This window comes from Pantherophis guttatus, chromosome 7, assembly GCF_059756535.1.
Source record: "Pantherophis guttatus breed Tessera chromosome 7, ASM5975653v1, whole genome shotgun sequence".
In the NCBI taxonomy this organism is placed as follows: Eukaryota; Metazoa; Chordata; class Lepidosauria; order Squamata; family Colubridae; genus Pantherophis; species Pantherophis guttatus.
This window is the reverse complement of record NC_142069.1, coordinates 92,004,249-92,029,078: the sequence shown is the minus strand read 5'-3', so window position 1 is coordinate 92,029,078 and position 24,830 is coordinate 92,004,249. Positions and strand designations below refer to the sequence as shown.

At 45.9% G+C, this 24,830-nt stretch overlaps 1 protein-coding gene across 16 annotated transcripts in view; it reads left to right on the top strand.

Annotated features, from left to right (window-relative positions):
* FRMD4A (FERM domain containing 4A) overlaps nucleotides 1-24,830 on the top strand; it is a 363,743-nt gene that overhangs the window by 197,248 nt on the left and 141,665 nt on the right. The window contains exon 1 of one of the 16 annotated variants that reach the window (XM_060694940.2): nucleotides 15,565-16,046. The exons of 11 other annotated variants lie outside the window; for them this stretch is intronic. The gene's annotated coding sequence lies outside the window, so the exon portion shown is untranslated. Of the gene's footprint in view, nucleotides 1-15,564; nucleotides 16,047-24,830 lie in introns of those variants that run through there. 4 more of the 16 variants (XM_060694941.2, XM_087874360.1, XM_087874358.1 and 1 more) reach the window with 4 other exon arrangements.

Below are 24,830 nucleotides of genomic sequence, written 5' to 3'. Positions count from 1 at the left end.
CGTATTAATCCTTTTTAAGATTGCAACCATCAGGCCCCTGTGTCTCGCTCAAGGTTAACATGGAGTCCAGGTCACCAAAAAAAAGTTGTTTTATTTTATGCTGGCCAGATATTATTTCAATCAGAATAGAGCCAGAAGGCACCTTGGAGGTCTTCTAGTCCAGCCTCCTGCTCAAGCAGGAGATCCTATTCCATTTCAGACAAGTGTGGCTGCCCAGTCTCTTCTTAAAAACCTCCAGTGATGGAACATCCACGATTTCTGGAGGCAACTTCTGTTCCACTGGTGAATTGTCCTCACTGTTAGGAAGTTTCTCCTTAATTCCAGGTTGCTTCTCTCCTTCATTAGTTTCCATCCATTGTTTCTTGTCCTGCCCTCTGGTGCTTTGGAGAATAAATTGACCCCCATCCTATTTGTGGCAGCCCCTCAAATACTAGAAGACTATCTTGTCTCCCATGGTCCTTTTTTTCTTTAGACTGACCAGACCCAAATCTTGTAACCATTCTTCAGATGTTTTAGTCTCCAGGCCTTTAATCATCTTAGTTACTCTTCTTTGCACTTTTTCCAAGTCTCAACATCTTCCTTGTAATGTGATGAGCAAAACTGGATGCAGTATTCCAGTTTTCCTCTTCTTCTTCTTCTTCTTCTTCTTCTTCTTCTTCTTCTTCTTCTTCTTCTTCTTCTTCTTCTTCCTCCTCTTCCTCCTCCTCCTCCTCCTCCTCCTCCTCCTCCTCCTCCTCCTCCTCCTCCTCCTCCTCCTCCTCCTCCTCCTCCTCTTCTTCTTCTTCTTCTTCTTCTTCTTCTTCTTCTTCTTCTTCTTCTTCTTCTTCTTCTTCTTCTTCCTCCTCCTCCTCCTCCTCCTCCTCCTCTACCTCCTTCTCCTCCTCTTCTGCTTCTCCTCCTGCTTCTCCTCCTCCTCCCCACAACTTCTTACAACTTCAGAAATTGTAAGGCAACATAGCTCACTCAGCCCAACAACATCCTCACTACAAAATCAGGGGTCAGCTCCTTCTCTTATTAAAATGGCTCATTGCTTCTACCTTTAAAATTCCCTTTTGACCCAAGGAAAGAAAACATGGTCTCTGCAGATCGTATGAATGATGCGAACGAAGGTTGTTTCTGCATAAACCACCCAGGTGGGTGAATATTTCTCCTTGAGTCACACAACCCGGGAAAATGCAACGTTTTTTTGACTTATCTCCCCCTCGGAGGGCGAAAAGGAACACCAGAGACAGGTTCCATTTGTGCTAACGCTAAAGTGCCTTTGGATGGATGTGCCTGCGTGTTAAAATATGTAATCTTTCCAATCATTTATTCCTGAGGAATTGCCTGTCAGAGCCTAAACTAGCTTTTGATTAGTGCTAGAAGCTGAACATGCATTTTTCTTCTCTCCCAACCCACCCCTCCATTTTTTTTAAGTAGGCAATTTTTTTTCCCCGTTTCCTTAATTCACAGCTTTATGGAAAAACTTGGGCCAATTCTTCTTTTTTTGCCCACATGGCTATTCCTGGGAACCCCATTATAAATGATTAAGTACCGTCCCTTCTCAATTTGTTCTTCATGTGGAGAAGTTGTTTTACTTCTTCCATCCAGTCTTTAATTGCAGAATATTCTTTCTATTGTATGGCTCTCCCTAATACGAATCTTGGTTCTTGGTGGTAGTGAATTTATTTTCCTGACAAAAAGAGCCTCCTTCGAAAGAATTTGGGGTCAGAAGGACCAGGAAACGCTTGAGACAAACCCCCTAAATCAAATCAGTTTTGACAATGCCTTCAAACAGACAAACTTTTTCGCAAATTAAGAAAAGATGGCTGTCCCACCTCAGGGGTTTGAATAGAGCTTTATTCCATGAAAATATTTCTCCTTCCGTTTCTTGGTCCTGGTGCTGTTTCTGAAGTTTTATAGCGATTAGAGATTTTGGAGGAATTCGGGGTGGCTCTGTAGGAGGAGAGAAGGTGGAATTAAGTGGGTCATCAGCTTGGAGTCATTACGTTGCCACAAACAATCCAAGTCCAATTCCTTTTCAATTCCACTGACCCTTATCTGGTGCCAATTTAGTACTGAACTTTAGTTGACTAGATTCTTGTGTATAGGGTTGATCATTAAAAGTATGTTTGTGCCATTGTCTAGTGGTCTAGCGCCAGTTTGGTCTAGTGATGAAGGCACCTGGGCAAGAAACTAGGAGACAGTGGATTCTAGTCCCTCCCTTAGGCATGAAAGTGGGCTGGCTGACTTTGAGCCAATCACCAGGGGATGGTGAATTCTAGTTCTGCTTTAGGCATGAAAGTGGGCTGGGTGACTTTGGGCCAATCACCAGGAGACTGTGAGTTCTAGTTCTGCCTTAGGCATGAAAACTGGCTGGGTGACTTTGAGCCAATCACCAGGGGATGGTGAGTTCTAGTTCTGCCTTAGGCATGAAAGTGGGCTATGTGATTTGAGGCCAGTCGCTCTCTCTCAGCCCAACCTACCGCACAGAATTGTTATTGTAGGAGGAGGAAGGAGTATTAGGTACACTCCAGCGGTGGGTTTCCAATATTCTTACCATCGGTTCACCCCGCACACGCATGCTCGCTTCGTTCACACCAGAGGTGGGTTTCAGCAGGTTCTGACCAGTTCTGGAGAACCGGTAGTGGAAATTTTGAGTAGTTCAGAGAATCGGTAGTAAAAATTCTGACTGGCCCCGCCCCCATCTACTCTCTGCCTCCCAAGGCCCAGCTGATTGGGAGGAAATGGGGATTTTGCAGTATCCTTCCCCTGCCAGGCCCACCAAGCCACGCCCACCAAACCACGTCCACAGAACTGGTAGTAAAAAAATTTGAAACCCACCACTGGTTCACACGTGCACCTTCTGCTTTGGGGTGTTTATAAAAATAATAAAGGCAGCATACAAACAAATAAAGAAAAGACAAATACGCAGAAAGAAAAGATATAAAAAACAATTGTCATCATTCCATACCTTCCCGAAATGGTGACATGTTTCTCCACTCTTTCAGAAATCCTCAGAATATCAAGATCTGATCCCTTCCCTTTGATACGGCTTGGATCTGTTCATGACATAAATAAATAAAGAGATGTCAGTGGGAAAGGCCCTTCCCCAGCTCTTCTCCTTCTTCCTTTAGAGATAGGCAGTGATGGCCATACAATATTAAGCTTCATTGTCTGGTTGAATTCTTCCTTTTTTTACCAAAAATAAAAAAATCAGGTGCCTGAAACAGTGGCTGCTTCACTTAACTGGCCTCATAATTTCTTGAATTCCATCTTCTTCTACAAAAATAAATTTGCCTCCCGTTTCCCTCCTCTTCTTTTCCCATGATTGCTTTAGCTAAAATGCTGCAGCAAGATGCAGAAATTCATCATTTCCAAAGAACAGAAAACCACTGACTGACTACCAGCTGAACGATTTTGCTGGTCCATATTTGGGATCAGTTCTGATTAAGCCATGATTAGTCAGAGACAATGTGGCTCTGCTGTGGCGTCTTTTCCTTGGCTTTGGGGAGACCTGCCTGGAGAAAACAGCCTCCGTCAGCAATGGGACTCTTTGAAAGTCCATGCATTATTTAGAAAACAAATATTTTCTTTAGCTTTAATATTATTATTTTTTTTAAAAAAGGGAAGGGAATGCCCGAAATCAGGAGACGGGTCATAGAAGTCTTCCACTGACAGACTGATATTTACATTTTTCATTCCCCCCCCCCTTTTTTTTTATTTTCCAATATGAAGAACATTTTGTGTTCGTGCCAAAAATGCTTCTTCTCCAAATGGAGGACAAGTGCTAGTGTAAATATTTGAATGGGGTCCAGCTTTTCAGGGACTGATTTATCGTTGGATGTCTGATCGCGCTAAAAGCAGAGAAATTGCGGTTGTAGGCTTGTAGAGCATAGACTGTAGAATATTAGAATTGGAAGAGACTTCGGAGATCTTCTAGTCTAACCCCTTGCTCAGACAGGAAACTCTATACCACTCCAGACAAATGGTTGTCCAGTCCCTTCTTAAAAATCTCCAGTGATGGAGATGGAAGGAAGGGAGGAAGGAAGGAAGGAAGGAAGGAAGGAAGGAAGGAAGGAAGGAAGGAAGGAAAACAGCAAACGGTTGCTAATCTCTTCTTAAAAGCATCCAGTGATGGAGAAGGAAGGAAGGAAGGAAGGAAGGAAGGAAGGAAGGAAGGAAGGAAGGAAGGAAGGAAGGAAGGAAGGAAAAGGAAGGAAGGAAGGAAGGAAGGATAACAGCAAAGCAAAATAACAGAATAACAGAATAACAGATTTGAAAGGGACCTTGGAGGTCTTCTAGTCCAACCCCCTGCTCAGGCAGGAAACCCTATACCATTTCAAACAGGTGGCTGTCCAGTCTCTTCTTAAAAACCTCCAGTGTTGGAGCACCCACAACTTCTGGAGGCAAGTCGTTCCACTGGTTTATTGTTCTCATTGTCAAGAAATTTCTCCTTAATTCTAGGTTGCTCCTCTCCTTCTTTAGTTTTCATCCGTTGTTTCTCATCTTGCCTTTTGGTGGTTTGGAAAATAGTTTGACCCCCTTGTCTTTGTAGGAGCCCCTCAAAGAAATATGCTATCATATCGCTTACCCACCGTTCCTATTATTACATCTCCTTCCCTCCTCCATTTTTAATTTAATTTTTTATTTTTTTTGCTTTGGCTTGAAAAGGGGAGACAATAGTGGTTTTGAGACACGGACGCAGATTGAGATTGTCAGGAGCTGAAATTTAATGCGCACCTTGTGCCATTACTTATGGGAGATAATTAGAAGGGTAGCAGGGTAAACATCGGAGAGGATTGGTGTCATCTGAGGAGCAAACTACACATCTCGCACCTGGTGTCCTGTTTTTGTTTTTCTTAAAAGCAACAACATGCTTTGTGTCTCTGTTTCCATTAGTATCTCTGTAGGACTAACCATCATTGGTGGAAAGGCTCAAATCGCTGTTCCTCAACCTCACCAGCTTGAAGGCGGATGGACTGCAACTTGGGCTGGTTGGGGAATCCTGGGAGTTGAAGTCCATATATCTTAAAGGCTGTAAGGCTGAGAAACACAGATTTAAATCCTCCAGCAGTACTGAGTCATGTAAACAACTTGGCTATGTTTGGCTACTACTTGGCTACAACAACATCCATCCACCCTGGGCTGGGACATCAGAGAATTGTAGCCTAAAGCCAACTAGAGGACATGATGTGCAGGTTGGAATGAGATGTTGGAAGAGAGGAATGGCATTCCAGTTCTTTTGCGGCTCCGTATTGGTTCACTGTGTGTAGCTAGAGGTTATGATGGGTCTGTGAAGAGCAATGTTGGGTTAGGGTTAGGGTTAGGGTCAATTATCTCATATACACAACCCCCAAAACAAGTTAATGCCTGGCTTATCATGATGGCTTATCAAACCAAGCTGTTCTCCCCAGAACATTCTTCAAAATGGAATCATGGATATTCCATAGGTGGACTCTTGGATGCTCTCTGAGCTTGGTTGGGAAGAGGAGGAGGAGGAGGAGGAGGAGGAGGAGGAGGAGGAGGAGGAGGAGGAGGAGGAGGAGGAGGAGGAGGACTGAGGTCTTTGGTGGTCTCTGAGCTTGGTTGTACTCTTGCAGACATTTCATTACCCAACTAGGTAACATCATTGGTGGGAGGAGGAGGAGGGCTAGAGTCTTTGGTGCTCTCTGAGCTTGGTTGTATTCTTGCAGATGTTTCATTACCCACCTAGGTAACATCATCCATGCTAGTCTTTACCTGATAACGTTATCAGATGTTACTAGTTGGGTAATGAAACACCAAACAAGAATACAGCCAAGCTCAGAGAGCACCAAGGACAGTCCAACCTTGAGCTACAAATATCCTCTTCTGTTGATATTTCATCGGGTTTTTGTGCATGAAAACCGATGCCCATGAAGTGCAGGAGAAACCACCGTGCCCTTGAATGTGTAAGAGCAGCCTACAATGGAAGAGTTGTAATTTGCTTAATGAAACCGACCGTTCGGAACCATGGAAGAGAAACGATCCTTCTCCAAATCCCTTTTAGTTTTTCCCCTTCTGTATATTTATTTTTATAACCAAATAGCTCCAAGCCTAAGCAGCTTTGCCGTGGATGTCTGCAGAACCCTCACTGAGAGAATAATATTTTTAGTCCTGTCGCTCAAGGGAATCCTTGCCTCAACTAAGAAAGGCCTTCCCTGCTCCCCAGCACAAATCTATAATTAACTTTATTGCCACCCTGTACTTAAAGGCAACTCTATGCTAGCTCAACCCCTCATACTGGCTAACCGTGACCTTCAAAAACACAAGGTTTGTAAAATATACGTACAATGCATATCAGCAGGAAAGGACAATTGCCTGCGGTGGTAAAGAACCTTTAATAGTCCCACAAATGCCCTTTTTTTTTTAACTAAACACGGTATTTATATGAGGCCTAACACCTCTTACGCGGAGTGGAAGAGGGGAATCAAACAATTATTTTAGCTGATTGTTAAGCTTGGAAGAATGTGTTTGATCTAGAATTTAGAATAACAGAGTTGGAAGGGACCTTGGAGGTCTTCTAGTCCAACCCCCTGCTTAGGCAGGAAACCCTACGCCACTTCAGACAAACGGTTAGCCAACATCTTCTTTAAAATAATCTTCAGAGATTATTTCCGTTAGAAGAGCTGTTTTGTGATGAAAAGAAAGCAATCGATGGGGCCGTGTTGTTCCCAGGTACAGAAATACATTATTGGTAACCGTGATTGCAAGCTGACCAAACCATAAATTACTGTTTGTCAATTTCAAGCCCTTTTAAGACGCGTGGATTTCAACTCCCAGAATTCCCAGCCGATTGAAGTTGAAGTTCATGTGTTTTAAAGGGACTGAGATTGAGAAAAAACTGGCACAAGTCAATAGAGATCATTTGAGATGCCCAAAATAGTTGAACTGTGGAAGAAATTTGAGATGTTCCTCAGCTGATTTTGGGTGAGGCCATCTCCTCAGTCTGTGAGGTCCTCCTTGCTAGAAATGGACCCCTTTGTTGAGACTGCATTATTCAAAAAGAAATCCTAACTTGGCCTCCCTCTCATAGACCGAATTAGACCCTGGATGTATGAGTAGGCACGCAAGTAAGATTATTGCAATATAAACAAAGTGGTTTAATTTAAAATGCAGTTCCTACAAAGCTGCCTGTTTTTCTTCGTAATGTTTGATGCTTAAGAGCATTTTAAAAGCCAAGTGACTTTTTCTTCAAAAGTTAAAACCTACACATATTAAAGGTGTGTTCTTTAAAAGTAAAAAGTTCAGTTTAATATTAATGGATTCAGGCCCATAATCTAAAATTACTATCCCAGAATATTTTCCCTTGGCATTACTGGTCACCAGCTGCAGTTTTGGACTGGCCTGCCAACAGTCTTTTTTATAGATACACCAAGCGATGAAAAATGAGCGTCTCTACAGGTTTAATTTGAATTAAAAATAAAAAAATAAATCAACGCAGCCAAGTTTGAAACCCATTTGAAATCCACTACTTCTGACATTTAAATCCACCGCTCCTGATATTTTTTTATGCTTGAGGCACAATATTGGAAAGATTTCTGAATATTATATCTCACCGTTTCTCAACCTTGGCATTTTTAAGATGTGTAGATTTTTTAACTCCCAGAATTCCTGGCTGGGGAATTCTGGGAGTTAATATTTCACGTATCTTAAAGTTGAGAAATGTTGCTATATGTATTCAATTGCAAAAATAAAGTAAAGGTTCCCCTTGCACATATGTGCTAGTCGTTCCTGACTCTAGGGGGCAGTGCTCATCTCCATTTCAAAGCCGAAGAGCCAGCGCTGTCCGAAGACGTCTCCGTGGTCATGTGGCCGGCATGATTCAACGCCAAAGGCGCACGGAACGCTCTTACCTTCCCACCAAAGGTGGTCCCTGTTTTTCTACTTGCATTTTTTACCTGCTTTCGAAGTGCTAGGTTGGCAGAAGCTGGGACAAGTCATGGGAGCTCACCCCGTTATGCGGCACTAGGGATTCGAACCGCTGAACTGCCGACCTTTCGATCGACAAGCTCAGCGTTTTAGCCACTGAGCCACCACGTTCCTATAATTGCAAAAATAGAGAAGGGTAAAAACAAAAATTTAAGTACAGATAGTCCTCAAGAGAAGATCCACAACTGAGCCCAAAATTTAGGTTGCAAAGTGAAAAATTTGTTAAGTAAAAATGTTGCCCCGTTTTATGACTTTTCTTGCCACTGTGAATCACTGCAGTTGTTAAATTAGTAACATGGTTGTTAAGTGAATCTGGCTTCCCTTTGACTTTGTTTGTCAGATGTTTGCAAAAGTTGATCAAGTGACGCCGGGACACTGCAACGGTCATAAATGTGAGTCGATTGTCAAGCATCCGAATGTAAATCACGTAACCACGGGGAGGCTGCAACTGTCAAGTGTGAAAAACGGTCCTATGTCACTTTTTTCAGAGCCATTGTAACTTCAGTCACTAAATGAGCAGTAAACATTAAGGCTTAAGAAAGTTTCCATGAGATTGAGAAGTTTTTAAAGGAAGAAGAGTGGATAATTGGTCAAAAGAAAAAAGATGGAAAGCCCAACTATGCCACACACATATAAAAATCACGTGATTGGCTTTGATTGTGACCTCATCTTGATTTATTTTACTTCCCTGTGCCAAAAAATTGCCCAAAAAAAGCCTCAGAAGGACAGGAACCACAGAGAATTTTCCAACGAATATTGTTCCACTGTGAGGATTAAATTCCCTTTTGTCCTTTAATATGGTAAATAGACACTCACACGTCTAGACACCTTAATCTAGGTAATTTCTCGGTTCGCTCTTTTGAGCATATATCACTTTCTTCTTTCCTTTTCTGTGTTTTAATTGAGATCGTCTGTCATTGTTTTTCTGTCCGAACATCCAGCACAAATCGTTCGTTTAATCAGGACGGTTACCTGAAAATTTTCACTTGTGGGGTTGTCCATCGCGGTCCCAGCGCTGGTGCCTCAGACCACGTCAAGGATGGCTTCAATTCATGCCAGTTTCCTTTCTCTCTTTGCTTTCCAAGGATTTTGTTTTTCTAAGACTTCTCTCGGTCTATAATTCCGTATTTCTGCATGTGCGTTTCTACTCCGAAGACTGTCTGGAGTTGTAGGCTAAAACTGTAGAAGAGAACTCCTTCCTTGTTTCTGAAGATCTTTGCTTGACTCCATACAGCAGGGATATCAAAGTCAAGGGCCTCAGGCCAGATCCAGCCAGCTGGGTGCTTAGATCTGCCCCATGAGGCCACCCTGGAAATAGTGAGGGACCGGTCCGCAGTGCCTCTGCCAGTGAAAATGGGCTTCCAAACTCTCTTGAAGATGTTTCCCTTCTCATCCAAGAAGCTTCTTCAGTTCTGATTGAATGGTGAAAGATGGAAGGATTTATATTCCTTGCAATCCTCTGGTCGTTAGTACTCTCTCTGAGAATCATTGAGACTATTTGGAGATTTATCTGTGCCCTCGGGGTCACCTGAGTAATGCAAATGGTTGTGGAGCCTTCTTGGAACTGCTGAAAGGACTGTGTTGTAGACTGGAAATAGGTAGTGTTGTATTCCTCCCTCTCTGTTGAGAGAGGACTGTGCAATTTTCACATAAATGTCCTCTTTGACCCCTTTTTCAAACCACTGATCCTCTCTGTCCAGAATGTGGACTTTGCTGCCTTCAGCAGATTGGCCTTGGTCTTTCAAATGCAGATGGACTGCGGAGTCTTGTCCTGATGGGTTTGTTCTGCTATGTTGTGCCATGCATTTGTGAAGCGGCTGTTTTGTTTCTCCAATGTACAGATCTGTGCATGTCTCACTGCACTGCGCTGCATATATCACATTGCTCTGCATACATCACATTGGATGACCGAGAATCTCCATAGACAAATCTGGAAGTACTTTATGCAGAAAATGTGTCCTACCAACTCAATTATGGTCTTTTTTTTTCTCTCTCTCTCTCTCTCTCTCAATTTTCACTACAAAATGTGTGTCGCTGAGTTTAATGGATGGTCCTGTGTGCCAAACACCCATGTGCATGGCTCTGTGTTTGCTTTACTCAGACCTCCCACTCAAATCCGTGGGGTTTACAGAGTAAGTGCCCATAGGAGTTCTTCATCCTTTATTTCTTGAAGGATTGTTGAAGGAGAAGGATTAATTCTAGCCAAGGGGCTGTGTTTAATTAAACGTCAGATGTTACGGATCTGATGCCTCTCTATACTTTTAGCAGTGATTAAATTGCCGTGGGCTCACAGGTTTTGGGGATCAAGAGGTTTCGTTAAAAGCGTGTGGTTCAGACTAACCAATCATAGCATTTTTAAGAATGTAAAATCCAGAGCTTGCCAAAAGATAAGACTCATAAAAAGTTTTCAAACTGTAGATAACATCCATAAAAACCATAAAAAATGCAAAAAAAAAAAGTTGCATTCAAGACAAGTTCAGTTTCTAAAGAACTGCCTGGATAGATCTCTACAGTCAGAATATCAGAGTTGGAAGGGACCTTGGAGGTCTTCTAGTCCATCCTCCTGATCAGGCAGGAAATCCTGTAACATTCCAGACAAATGGCTGGAATAAAAACTTAAAAACTTCCAGTGTTGGAGCATTCACAACCTCTGGGGGCAAGATGTTCCACTGATTAATTGTTCTAACTATCAGGAAATTTCTCCTTAGTTCTAGGTTGCTTCTCTCCTTGATGAGTTTCCATCTGTTGCTTCTTGCTCTGATACAGAAATCGGTTATCAATCTTTTTTTCTAGTCATTTCATTTTCTTTCATCTCCACATCTGGAATCACATGGGGAGTTTGGGTCTGGTGATGTAGGTGCCTCGGTGTACCTCCACCATGATGTACAACCAAAATCCTCTCCCAATTGTTGTTGTAAGTCAAGGATCACCTATGTTGAACTGAGTTTTCTCTGCAGGTCTTGGAGCCTGTGTGAAGATTGAGCTGGAGTACGCAAGACATGATCTGGTGCAGGCCAATAGTCTCTCTGGTTCCCACCATCCTCTTTAGACAATTACAGGTAGCCCTCAACTTACGACAGTTCATGTTAGTGACCATTCTGAGTGGCCCTGCCCCAGGGGTGAAATCCAGCAGGTTCTGACAGGTTCTGGAGAACCGGTAGCGGAAATTTTGAGTAGTTCGGAGAACCGGCAAATACCACCTCTGGCTGGCCCCAGAGTGGGGTGGGAATGGAGATTTTGTAATATCTCCATATTCCTTCCCCTCCCTTCCATGGCAGGGGAAGGATTTTGTAGTATCCTTCCTCTGCCATGCCCACCAAGCCACACCACGCCCATCTAGCCATGCCCACAGAACCGGTAGTAAAGAAATTTGGATTTCACCACTGCCCTGCCCCCATCTATTCTCTGCCTCCCAAGTCCCAGCTGATCGGGAGGAAATGGGAATTTTGCAGTATCCTTCCCCCGGAGTGGGGTGGGAATGGAGATTTTGCAGTATCCTTCCCCTGCCACGCCCACCAAGCCACACCCACAGAACTGGTAGTAAAAATTTTGAAACCCACCACTGATTCAAAGTTACAACGGCAATGAAAAAAGTGACTTTATAACCATTTCCCACACTTACTGACCGTGGTCACGTGATCAAAATTCAGATTCTTGGCCACTGACTCGTATTTACGACAGTTGCGGTGTCCCGGGGGGGGGGTCACGCGACCTCTTTTTGCGACCTTCTGAGAGGCAAAGTCAACAGGGGGAACCCAATTCACTTAACAACGTAACAACTTGCAGTGATGAAGAAATGAATGGGCTAGAAAGGTCGTAAAATGGAGCAAAACTGATCAAATGTCTCGCTTAACAACAGGAATTTAGGGCTCCATTGAGGTCGTACGTCGAGGACTACCTGTATGTTAGGAAAACTTTGACGATGTGGGAGAAAAGAGAAAAGATTTTGCTGTATCTGAAGCTGAGAATAGGGCTTTGTGGGAGCTGGCTGGGAACTTCTTGAGAACATTCCTCCAACTGGGGATTAGATCTCACTTGAACCTCACTCTGCAATACCGGTTATTATTTTATAGGCTTTATCCCCCCTGTTATTTGCAAGTTATGCTGGTTGGATCTTGTTACATGAATGGTGCCTTTTATGACGGATTCCCATTTTGCATTTTGGAGTGAGTTGCCTGTGGTTTTGGGGGTTACTGCTTTGGGCTTACTATTTTTTTTATTATTATTATTATTTTAAAAAAAGATCTCCTAAGGATAATTTATCACAATTTAGGGTCGAGTGGAAGAGGGAGAATGCAACTGCTACCCACAGTAAGGCAGACCAAGCGTTCATTTTAATCTATCATCCTGTCTATAAAAGCAAGCCATAGCAGACATTTTACACCAGAGTGAAAGAATGATGCATTCACTCCTTATTTACTCCGAGACCTGAGCAATCAAATACTCGGGAGCATATTTCAAATGGATTTGTATGTTTTGTTCTGTCAGACTAACAAGCTTGGAAAGTTCAAAGGCCATCCTTCAAAACCAAATCAAGGTTTTCGCACCGTCTGTGGAGGTTCGCGGTATATCCTGCTTGTGGTTATCCCAAAAGGTGCTTTTTTTCCAAGAGGCAACTGGACTTCCTTGTTTTTTCCTTGAAGATGTTTCGCTTCTCATCCAAGGAGCTTCTTCAGCTCTGAAGAATTCTGAAGAGCTGAAGAAGCTCCTTGGATGAGAAGCGAAACGTCTTCAAGGAAAAACAAGGAAGTCCAGTTGCCTCTTGCAAAAAAGCACCTTTTGGGACAAGGTTTTCCCATCGATTCACACCCAGAAATGTTTTGCAAGCCTCTTTTTAAAGATTCTGTATTGTTTTGAGTTATTGACTTCTATCCCTTCCAACCTTGAGCCAGTCAGGATCGAACTGCTGACAGTCGGCAGAATTAGCCTGCTATGCTGCGTTCTAATCACTGCGCCACCACGGCTTATTATTAGTATATAATTATGAAATGTAATCTTTCATGTGGAAGATTAGCCTAGAATTTCCTTTGTTGTACTCTAATATGTAAGGGAGGGGAGCAGCTTCTCCAACATAGGAAAGAATTAAAGAATGCTAACCTTCCTTCCTTCCTTCCTTCCTTTTCTTTTTTCCTCCTCCTCCTTCTCCTCTTTTTCTCCTTCTTCTCCTCCTTCTCCTTCTCCTCTTTTTCTCCTTCTTCTCCTTCTCCTCCTTCTTCTTCCTGTTCTCCTCTTCTTCTTCTTCTCCTTTCCTCCTCCTCCTCTTCTTCTTTTTCTTCCTCTCCTCCTCCTCCTCTTCTTCTTCTCCTCCTCCTCTTCCTCCTCCTCCTCCTCCTTCTCCTTCTTTCCTTCTCCTCCTCTTCTTCTTCTCCTCCTCCTCCTTGTCCTTGTCCTTCTCTTCTTGTCCTTCTCTTCTTCTTTCCTCTTCCTCTTCTCCTTTTTTCTTCTCCCTCCTCCTCCTCCTTCTCCTCCACTTCTTCTTCTCCTTCTTCTTCTTTCCTCCTCCTCCACCTCTTCTTCCTGTTCTCCTCCTCCTCCTTTCTTCTTCTTCTCCCTTCTCCTCCTCTTCTTCTTCCTCTTCCCTCACTACTACTACTACTACTACTACTACTACTACTTCTTCTTCTTCTTCTTCTTCTTCTTCTTCTTCTTCTTCTTCTTCTTCTTCTTCTTCTTCTTCTTCTTCTTCCTCCTCCTCCTCCTCCTCCTCCTCCTCCTCCACCACCACCACCACCACGTGGATTTTCCAATCCACATCTGAAGTTTTAGCAGGATCCTATTTCAGGCTGCCTGAATGGAATCCTCTCCCCAGTGAGTCCAAATCCACCTAATTTGGTTTCAAAACCTCCCGTTCTGATGTATGTCCACTTACTGCACTTTTCCTGGTGGCTTCTTGCCAAATTAGCCAGGATTTTCTGGTATGTTTTTTTTCCCCCTTTTGTTTTGTCTTGCTTAAAGGGGGTGGGGGGGGTGGGAGGGAGGCTTGTCTTGGGTGATCTGTCTGCCCCCCCCTCCTTTTCCATTAAGACTTCTCCCAGGCCCGTTTCTCTCTCTCCTGCTGCCAACAGAGTTCAAGTCATAACTTTTACACTCAACGTCTGCCGTGCCAGAAAGGAAATAGAAAGATTAACAAATCAAGCCTACCATTTTTTCCACCTTCCTTCTTTCTCTGCCCCCCCTCAACACAATCTCACAATCTCGTTGTCCTTTTGGAGCTGTTGAAGAGGGGGTCCACCCATTCTCCAAAGCACCAGAAGGCAGGACAAGAAGCAACGGGTAGAAATTAATCAAGGAGAGAAGCAACCTGGAATTAAGGAGAAACTTCCTAAGAGTGAGGACAATTAACCAGTGGAACAGCTTGCCACCAGAAGTTGTGGATGCTTCATCACTGGAGGTTTTTAAGAAGAGACTAGACAGTTATTTGTCTCAAAATGGGATAGGGTCTCCTGCTTGAGCAGGGGGTTTGACTAGAAGACCTCCAAGGTCCTTTCCGACTCTGTTATTCCATTATTCCTCTTACTCTCAAGCTTTTCCTTCTGGACTTTGCTGTAGGAACCTGGTCCAGCCTTTTCTAAGCTTGTGAACCCAAGAGATTTGCCCACTCCATCTCCCATCCTTCCTGGCCAGCACAGAAAATGGCTTGGATTAAGTAGGCCTTCCGGGGCCCATAATTCCAGGGATCAAGCGCGAGGAAATCAGGAGCCAGGATTGAGTTCAAAAATACTACATGTTTATTTCATGCTACTTCTATACAAGAATCTTATCTACTAACTGTCAAGGCAAATTGGTTTGCCTTGACCAATTTGCCAGACCATCCATTTCCCTCCCCCAGATGTAGCAAGGATCCTCCGTCCAGATGTTTGAAGGCCTTTGCTCAGGATCTAGGGGGGTCCTCCCACCCAGAGGGCCACCCAGCTCCTTTAGCATCAGCCCTGGCTGCTGTTTTCTCCTTCTACCTCCTCCCTCTCTCTCTGTCCCTCTCTCTCTCCCTATCTCTCCCTATTTCTTTCCCTATCTCTCTATCTCTCTCTCCCCCTTTCTCCCTATCTCTACCTCTACCCCTCCCCCTCCCTCTCTCCCCCTCCCTCATTTCTTTCTCTATCTCTCTCTCCCCCTTTCTCCCTATCTCTACCTCTACCCCCTCCCCCTCCCTCTCTCCCCCTCCCTCATTTCTTTCTCTATCTCTATCTCTCCCTCCCCTCTCTCTCTCTTTCTCCCTCTCACCCCCTCTCCCTATTTCTTTCTGTCTCTCCTTCCCCCTCTCTCTCCCTCTCTCCCCCTCTCCCTATTTCTTTCTCTATCTCTCCTTCCCCCTCTCTCTCCCTCTCTCCCCATCTCTCTATCTTTCCCTCCCTCCCCCTCTCCCCCTCTATCTCTCCCTATCTACCCCCCTCTCTCTCTCCTCCTATCTCTCTCCCTCCCTCTCCCCTCTCTTTCTCTATCTCTCCCTATCTCTCCCTATCTCTCCCTCCCTCCCTCTCTCCCCATCTCTCCCTCTCCCTCCCTCCCTCCCCCCCCCTCTCTCTCTCAATCACTTTCTCCCCCTCCCCTCCTTCCCCTCCCCGTCTCTCGCACGCTCTTCACCGACCCCCGACCCCCTCGACCTCCCCCCCCCCGCCTCAACCCGGGTGTTTTGTCTGCATGTGAGCCTCTCCAAAGAAGCGTCTGGGCCGGGGAGGGGGAGTGGAGGGTGGGAAGAAGGGGGGCCCTCCGCAGAAGAGCCGGTGGGTGGCGCGGCTGCTCCTGCGCTCGGATCGCGCGCTCGGAGCCCGGAGGCGCACGGCGGCTCCCCACTGCATTGCAACCCGCGTGCGTGCGCGCCTGTGTGTGTGTGTGTGTGTGCGTGTGTGTGGATGTCGGCGGGAGGTTGCGGGCGTCCTGGGCGCGCCAGCTGTGCCAAGATGCCTCTCGCCCCCCGCCGCCTCTGGAGCCAGCCCGGGAGGGGCCGTTAGGAGGAGGCACGCGAGATGCGCCCGCCCGCCGCCCGCCAGCCTTTCTGAGGATGCTCCCCGGCTCGGCGGCTCCCCTCGAGGCCCCCAGGCCCGCCACGGAGCTGGCATGAAGGCGAGGCTCTGAAGCGCGGAGGCTGCCCGCCGCTGGAGCTGGAGGTGGGGAAGGTAGGGCCGCCTTTGTTTGCAGAAACGGGGGAGGGGGAGAGAGATGCGCGGCCCAGCGAGAGGAAGAGGGGGGGCGGGGGGGGCTCGCTGTCCTTCGGGAGCGCTGCCCTGGCAAGGGTCGGGGGCCTCTGGGGGGCCGGGCAGGGGGCCTGGTGCTCCGAGGAGGAGCGGGCGAAGAAAGGATGCAGACCGGGCTGCCCGCCTGCCTCCCTCCCCCGCAAAGGCTCCGCGAAAGAGGAGCGACCGGCGCCTTGGGGAGCCTTTTCTCCCTCCCTCCCTCCCTGCAGCGATGCCCCCCCCTGCAGAAAAGTTGCCCCGCGCTGGAGAGCCCCCGTTTGCCGCCCTGCCCCTCCCGTGGCGAGAGCCGGAGCCGGAGCTACGGGAACGAGACGCCTCGCCTGCTTCTCGGCAGAAGCGGCGCCTTTGCAGACTCGGCATCTGCGCTGAAGGCGCCGCCGAGCATCTCCGGCTGCTGGCTGGCAAAAGGGGGGACTGGAGGGGCGCCCTCTGCGAAACGTTTCCCGGGGAGACAGTCGCTCCTATTAATAGCACGGGCGGCGTTGGAACGGGAAGAGCCGGCCGCCGCCACCCACCCTACACGCCCTGGGTCTACTGGGGGGGGGGAATAGGGGAGGGGGATTGGATAAATGAATAGGTCTAATATGGGAGGGAGGGAAGGAGATGGAGAGGGAGATGGAGAGGAAGGGAAGGAAGGAAAGGAAGGAAGGGAGGGAAGGGAGGGAGGGAAGGAGGGAGGCAGGGAAGGAGATGGAGAGGAAGGGAAGGGAGGAAGGAGGGAAGGAAGGAAGGAGGGAGGGAGGGAAGGTAGGAAGGAAGGAGGGAGGGGAAGGGAGAGAGGAGACGGAGAGGAAGGGAAGGAAGGAAGGAGGGAAGGGAGGGAGGGAGATGGAGAGGAAGGGAAGGAAGGAAGGAAGGAAGGAGGGAGGGAGGGAGGGAGGAGATGGAGAGGAAGGGAAGGAAGGAAGGAGGGAAGGGAAGGACAAAGGAAGGAGGAGGGAGGAGGGAGGAAGGGAAGGAAGATAGATAGATAGATAGATAGAAAGATAGATGATAGATAGATAGATAGATAGATAGATAGATAGATAGAAAGAAAGAAAGGAAATGGATGGATGGATGGAGATATTAGTTGCTCAGTTTATTGCTGGGATTTCCAAAGTGACAATGACCTGCCAGCTCTTCCCTTGGCAGCTTCGTGATCCCTGAATCATCATCCGCTGCCTAATGCTTAATTTACATTCATATTGGAGTAGCTTCCCACCCTCAGAGTGTCCAGGGGAAATGCGTTCTTTCAGCTTATGCCAATTTTTCTCCGTCTGTTCCTTTCCCAACCCCACCGGCCCTTAAACCACCAAAGGGAGCTTGGCTCCATCATTCTGTCTGAATGGGCGATTTTTTTCCCCCCTCCCCCTGTGCTACGTATTCTCTGAATTGCTGACTTTACACTCAGTTAATCCACGGCTGCTGATTGTGGCAATAGTGCTACTCCTAGGGAAACGTATTTGTAGCTTCTTTTTTTATTTTCCTGGCAAAAGTTCCCCACTCCAGAAAACAGGCTACAAATTATTTATGTATCGCTTGCAATAGATAGTTCTTGACTTACGACCGTTCATTTAGTGGCGGTTCCAAGTTAGGACGACGCTGGAAAAAGCGACTTACGCCCGTTTTTCACACTTATGACCATTGCAGCATCCCCACACATGGCCACGTGATTTACATTTGGATGCTTGACAACTGACTCACATTTATGACAGTCGCAGTGTCCGGGGTCATGTGATCCCCCTTTTGCGACCTTCCGATGAGCAAAGTCAACCGGGGGGTGGTCCAGATTCACTTAACAACCATGTGACTCACTTAACAATGGCAGTGATTCAGTTAATAACGGTGGCAAGGAAAGCCATAAAATGGGGCAAAACTCACTTAACAAATTTCTCACTTAGCAACATAAATTCGAGGACTACCTGTAAATTCAAATCCCCAAAAAAAAAAAAAGCATTAGGTGCACCATTATATTGCTGAAAACTGACACACTCGGTGTACACATAGAGTTGTATGTGAAGTTTCGTTAAAAGCTGCCGTGTAACTTTTCACACTTTCACCTGTGAATTTTGTAAACAGCCCCATAGTCTGTGTTTATCTAGCCTGAAACTGTTTCACATTATGGCGTTTTGCAAGCTGCAGGAGTAAAAAAAATGAACTATTCATTATTGCAGAGTCTTCCATAATTATTCATAATCAAATTTTACTCTTGTTCATTCGGGTTAGGTAAAAGATTAGAAGACATACAGAAGGCATACCAGTGGTTGAATCCAATTTTTTTTACTATCGGTTCTGTGGGCGTGGCTTGGTGGGCGTGGTGTGGCTTGGTGGGTGTGGCAGGGGAAGGATATTGCAAAATCTCCATTCCCACCCCACTCTGGGGCCAGCCAGAGGTGGTATTTGCCAGTTCTCCGAACTACTCAAAATTTCCGCTACCGGTTCGCCAGAACCTGTCAGAATAGCTGAATAGCACTCCTGAGGCATACAGTATAGGGAATCCTCAGTTTACAACAATTGAGCCCAACATTTCTGTTGGCTAAGCGAGACATTTTTTAAAATGAGTTTTCCCCCCCGTTTTATGACCTTTCTTTCCACCGTTGTTAAGTGAATCACCGCAGTTGTTAAGTTAGTAACAAGGTTCTTAAGTGAATCTGGCTTCCCCGTTGATTTTTGCTTGTCAGAGGTCGCAAAAAAGGGATCGCGTGGCTTTAGCCCCAGCCTCTGTGAAGGTCCTTGGTGATCTCTGAGTTTCTTTGCAGACGTTTCATGGCCCAGCTAGAGAACATCATCAGTTCTAGAAGGGAGTGGGGTTTGCAGAATGGAGAAGGAGAACTGTGGGGTCCTTGGTGTTCCTTGAGCTTAGTGGCTTTCTTGCAGAGATTTCATCACCCAAACTAGTAACATTATCAGTGGTGGAAGGAAAGGGGGGTTTATGGAGAGAAGAAGGAAGAGAGGAGGAAGGAGGAGAGGAAGGAGGAGCAGAATGGAGGAGGAAGAGGACTGTGTGGTCCTTGGTGATCTCTGAGCTTGGTGTCTTTCTTGCAGAGAAACACCAGGTTAGGATATTTGGAAAATATCTTAGGTTAAGATATGGATAATATGGATCACTAAGTAACCTGATCCTTACATCAAATTACGGATGACGTTACCTAACTGGGTCATGAAACGTCCACAAGGAAACAGCCAAGCTCAGGGAGCACCCAGGAGCCCAGGTTTTTTTTAATTATTTTTATTTTTATTTAGACTTCTATACTGCTTCATAGTGCTTTACAGCTCTCTCTAAGCAGTTTACAAAGTTAGCATATAGCATATTGCATTAGCATATTGCCCCCAACAATCTGGGTCCTCATTTTACCCACCTCAGAAGGATGGAAGGCTGAGTCAACCTTGAGCCTGGTGAGATTTGATCCGCTGATCTGCTGAACTAGCAGTCAGCTGAAGTAGCTGCAGTACTGCACTCTAACCACTGCGCTACCTCGGCTCTACCGATATTCCCTTCTAAAAGGAACTTTCTCACGTTGGTCCTCTGCAACTACACCAGCCATCATCCCCAGCAGCTGATTGAAAAGGAAACCAGATAAAACGTGCATGAGTTTATATATATATATATATATATATATATGAAGGCACCAGGCATGCTAATCGTGCCACCATCTGACCCTGTATTTGTTTTTGAAGAGCTGGTCTCTAAAGATGGCAATAATTTTTGAAAGATGCTCGTCTTTCAGTAAATATTTTCAGGCTCCTTCTCCTCCCTAACCCAAACAGACTGTCCCTGCCAACCTATTTTGAAAAACCCCGATTCAGAGAAGGACGCTGTAGCCTTGGATTCAGCAAGCCTTCTCTTGAGGGAAGCACCCGCTTTTTATTTCTTTTTTTAAAAAATAACCGGCAACATTTGGCCGGGCAGTGAGAAGCCTTGAACCGTTGAAAGCTCCGTCTGATGCCATTAAAGAGAGAGAGTTTGTCGTGTGTTTTAAAGCTAAGCCCCCCTAGCTTAACTAAATACACGGCAGGGTTGGGGGGAAAGGCAGCAAGTTGCTTTAATTAAAATAATGCAATGTGTTTATTAAAGGCCTTTTTTCTTTCTTGCAAAAAAAAAAAAAAAAGGATTTCCACTCTGAAATCTCCAGGATTCAAATTGGTCAGTATTGCAAAAAGCAGGAAGGAGGGAAAGTTTCATAAATTGGAACATCTGGTTTTTCTACAACGCTATGTTTCGCTGAGCAGCAGGACAATAGCCATGGCCCTTAGACTTCTATACCGCTTCACAGGGGTTTACAGCTCTCTCTAAGCGGTTTACACAGTTAGCATTAGCATATTGCCCCCAACAATCTGGGTCCTCATTTTACTAACCTCGGAAGGATGGAAGGCTGAGTCAACCTTGAGCCGCTCAGGCCCTTGCAGCATCCCCATGATCACATAATCCAAATTTAGACACTTGGCAACTGATTAGTATTTATGACGGTGGCAGCAGCGGTGGGTTTCCAATATTCGTACCACTGGTTTGCCCCGCGCGCACCTTCCGCGCATCTCCTTGGCATTGAAAACGTGCCTAAATAGGACATCATAGGGCCGTGGCGGATAGGTGGGCCCAACCGCGATCTCCACTACCAGTTTGTAGGAATCTATACGAACCGGCTGAATACCACCTCTGGGTAGCAGTGTCCTGGGGTCACGTGATCCCCTTTTGTGACCTTCCGACAAGCCAAGTTCAGATTCTCTTAACAACTGTGTTACCAACTTAACAAACACAACGATTCACTTGCCAAGAAAAATTGTAAAATGGGACAAAACTCATTGAAGAAATGTTTCGCTTACCAACCTTCGAGCTCAATTACGGTTGCGGGTCAAGGACTTACCCTACAGGGGAATCCAAGAATTTGCTCTCCTCGGAAACTCTGATAAGCGCATAATTTCCTACTGCTCTTTGTTAAATAAAAGTAGATGAAGCATGAAAAGGGCTCCATAATTCAAATGCTTTCTCCACACACATCCCGCCCCAGAATGTCTTATGAGAAGCCGTCATGGTAAACAGCATTTACGCTTCGTTTAACCGAGGTGAAGGCATCATTCCAGCTAAGAAGCCTGAAGGAACTCTCGTAGTTGTCAGGTTGCTGATGCTGCTTTAATTGTGTACAGTACACACACACACACACACACACACAAAGACCACACAGAACTGCCTTCTTGCAAGACGAATTCAGATATTTCCTCAGATGCTTTCATCGAGGGATGATTTAACAGGAAGCGGCGATCTCAACAGCAATTTTCTAAGTGTATATTTTCCACGTTGCCCAGGATACAGCATGGGACATTTCTAGCACATGTTGGGTACGGTAGAAGACAAGATCCAAGGATCCGGCATTAAGTTGGCAAAATATATTGGGCGGAAGCGCAGAACAATTGTTCTCTTTTTGTGGTCCAGGCCTCAGTTAAGGCCTACACTTGATAAATATACAGGCCAGACGCTGGTAAATAGGATTTTAGAGCTTTACGCTGAGGTTATAGCAGTGGTGAGTTCAGAAGTGGGTTTCAGCAGGATCTGACCAGTTCTGGAGAACCTGTAGTGGAAATTTTGAGTAGTTCGGAGAACCGGTAGTAAAAATTCTGACTGGCCCCGCCCCCATCTATTCTCTGCCTCCCAAGTCCCAGCGGATTGGAAGGAAATGGAGATTTTGCAGTATCCTTCCCCTGGAGTGGGAAGGGAATGGGGATTTTATAGTACCCTTCCCCTGCCACGCCCATAGAACCGGTAGTAAAAAATTTTGAAACCCACCACTAGGTGGGTTACTCCCGGTCTTTAGAACTGGTAGTAAAAGCGGTGTGAGGCTCCGCCCACCCATCCGGATGTCATAGTTGATGTTGTGGCTCCGTTACCGGAGCCTGTGTCATCGGCAGGAGAGGACTCCGAGAGTGAAGCAGAGGAGTTGGCAAGGCCTCCCTCTCCAGGACCCTCCTCTCTGGCAATGCCTTCGGTGTCCGCCGAAGGTCAAGAGATAGGGCCGGGGCCACGCACGTCCACGCAGCCACAGGTGCACAGTAATGAGGGAGATGAGTCTTGGCTGGATCCTCAGCAGCGTCGCAGAGATAAGCGCACGCAACAGAAGAAGAGGCGTGCCAGAGATTAAGCTCAGTCACTGGACCACACCCCATAGGGTATAAAAGGGAGTGAGGTGGCCATTCAGACTCTGTGACGGACAAAACTAACTACTATCGAGTCACATTGCATCTTTGGAAACAGCATTATCTGCCTTGGATTTAATTACGGACTGGACAATTCTTGAACTGTGTGTATCTTGTTTATGAGTAAAAGTTCTTGGCAAGCAGCTACTGGGTTGCTGCCAAGCCTCTTATCGGAAGAATTGGTTGTCTGCCAGTTTATTTAACCCCCGGCTGTCTGTTTGTGTGCGTGTGTGAGACGAGGACAGAACAGTTGATGATCTGAGCATGCGCAGAAGCACACGCGTGTGCACATTCCTGTTGAGAACTGGTAGTAAAGGTAAGTAGAACCCACCCCTGGGTTACAGGTAGCTAAAAGAAAAAAGGGCTTCCTGGTGCCAACAGACAAAAGATTTGTAAGTTGCAGGGTGTTGAATTTGTTGAGACCTGCAAGATAGGCCTTCTTGAAGATTTTAGGGCAGGTGGTATTCAGCTGGTTCATACCGATTCGGGCTAACTGGTAGCGGAGATCGTGGGTGGGCCTGCCCCCACGCCCGCCCCGGCGCTATGCTGTCCTATTTAGCAACGTTTTCAAAGCCGGCTGCATGTCCAGAAGGCCCACGTGTGAGCAAAGCACATGCGCGGGCTGGGCGCAAGCACGGCAGGCACGCGCGCAAAGCGAGCATGCGTGTGCTCGGCGAACCGGTGGTAAAAATCTTTGAAACCCACCTCTGGTTTTAAGATAACATAGATCTAGGGGTTAGCAACCCACAGCTCTGGAGCCGCATGTGGGTCTTTCATCCCTCTGCTGCGGCTCCCTGTCACAACCGCCAATGTGCGACACCCGCCAGCACACGGTTTATTGAGCTTTTCGACCCCGGTAGGCCAACCATGGATAAACCCATGAAAAGAAAAGTTTCGGAAGAAAACAGAACTACATATGCTAGTTTTGTGGCCGCTCAGGAAATAGTCTGGCACGGGAAGGGTTTTGTGGCTCCCGGTGTTTTCTTTTCTGTGGGGAACAGATCCAAATGGCTCTTTTGAGTGTTTAAGGTTGCCGACCCCTGATAGAGTTAGAAACTGTATGCCAAGGAAGCACCTTGTGCAGGTAATCCTTGACTTACGACCACAATGGAGCCCCAAATTTCTGTCGTCAAGTGAGACGTTCGTTAAGTAAGTTTTGCCCCGTTTTTACGACTTTTTCTTGCCTCCGCTGTTAAGCGGATCCGTGAGGTTGTAACCCGCCTGTGAAGTGGATTGTTTGCAGTCCTTAAGTGAGTAACATGGTTGTTAAGTGAATATGCCTTCCCCATTTGTGAAAAACAGTCCTGCGTCGCTTTTTTTCAGGCCCTTGTAATTTCAAATGGTCACTAAATGAACTGCTGTTAAGTCGAGGCCTATCTGTAAAAACTCTTATTTAAATCCGTGCTCCAGGGTTGATCCTTATTTAATCAGTTGGTCCACTGATTAATTGTTCTATCTGTCAGGAAATTTCTCCTTAGTTCTACGTTGCTTCTCTCCTTGATTAGTATTTAATATTTAAATATTAAATAACTATACTTAATATTGTGGCTCTCCCTCTTACCCCAAGACAAAAGTAATTTTAATTGCCAATAACATTCCATTATAGTTAGAACAGTAGATTTGCCTTTCCTGTATCTAACCACGAAAAGGCTTCCTTGAATTGAAATAGTTGGAATCCAGCAGTTTAAAAAAAAAAAAACCTTTTAATTTCGGTTTGCACAGTTTGGAATTATCAGGCGCAGAAGCCTGGGTGAGATAAGGAAGTGGTTGGGTCACTGCATCTATGGCTGTGGAAGGAAACACTGTGATGTAGACACAACAGTTGCGTTTTGCAGTCTGAGGAGAAATATCTAGAGAGATTCACAGTCATCCAGGTCATGCTTGTCCCAAAGGTGCTTATTTTTTTTCGAAAGGCAGCTGGACTTTGTTTTTGCTTGAAGACGTTTCCCTTCTCATCCAAGAAGCTTCTTCAGTTCTCACTGAACGGTGGAGGATGGAAGGATTTATATTCCATGCAGTCATCTGGTCATTAGTATTCTTTCTCGGAGTCCTTGAGGTCACTTGGAGATTTATCTCTGCCCTTGGGGTCACCTGAATCAGAGTGTAAATGGGTGTGGAACTAATTTGGTGAACCTGAGGGCACAGATAAACTCCCAAATGACCTCAGTGACTCTCAGTGAGAATACTAATGACCAGATGACTACATGGTATATATAGTGGGAGTCATGTAAGGAAGATGCCTTCAGCTTTTTGCATGAAAGATGGTTAGGGGGCTGGAGGCTAAAACGTATAAAGAATGGTTGCTAGGATTGGGTTTGTCTGGTTTAATGAAAAGAAGGACCAGGGGAGACATGATAGCAATGTTCCAATATCTCAGGGGCTGCCCCAAAGAAGAGGGAGTCAAGCTATTCTCCAAAGCACCTGAGGGCAGGACAAGAAGCAACAGATGGAAACTAATCAAGGAGAGAAGCAACCAGAACTAAGGAGAAATTTCCTGAATGTTAGAACAATTAACCAGTGGAACAACTTGCCTCCAGAAGT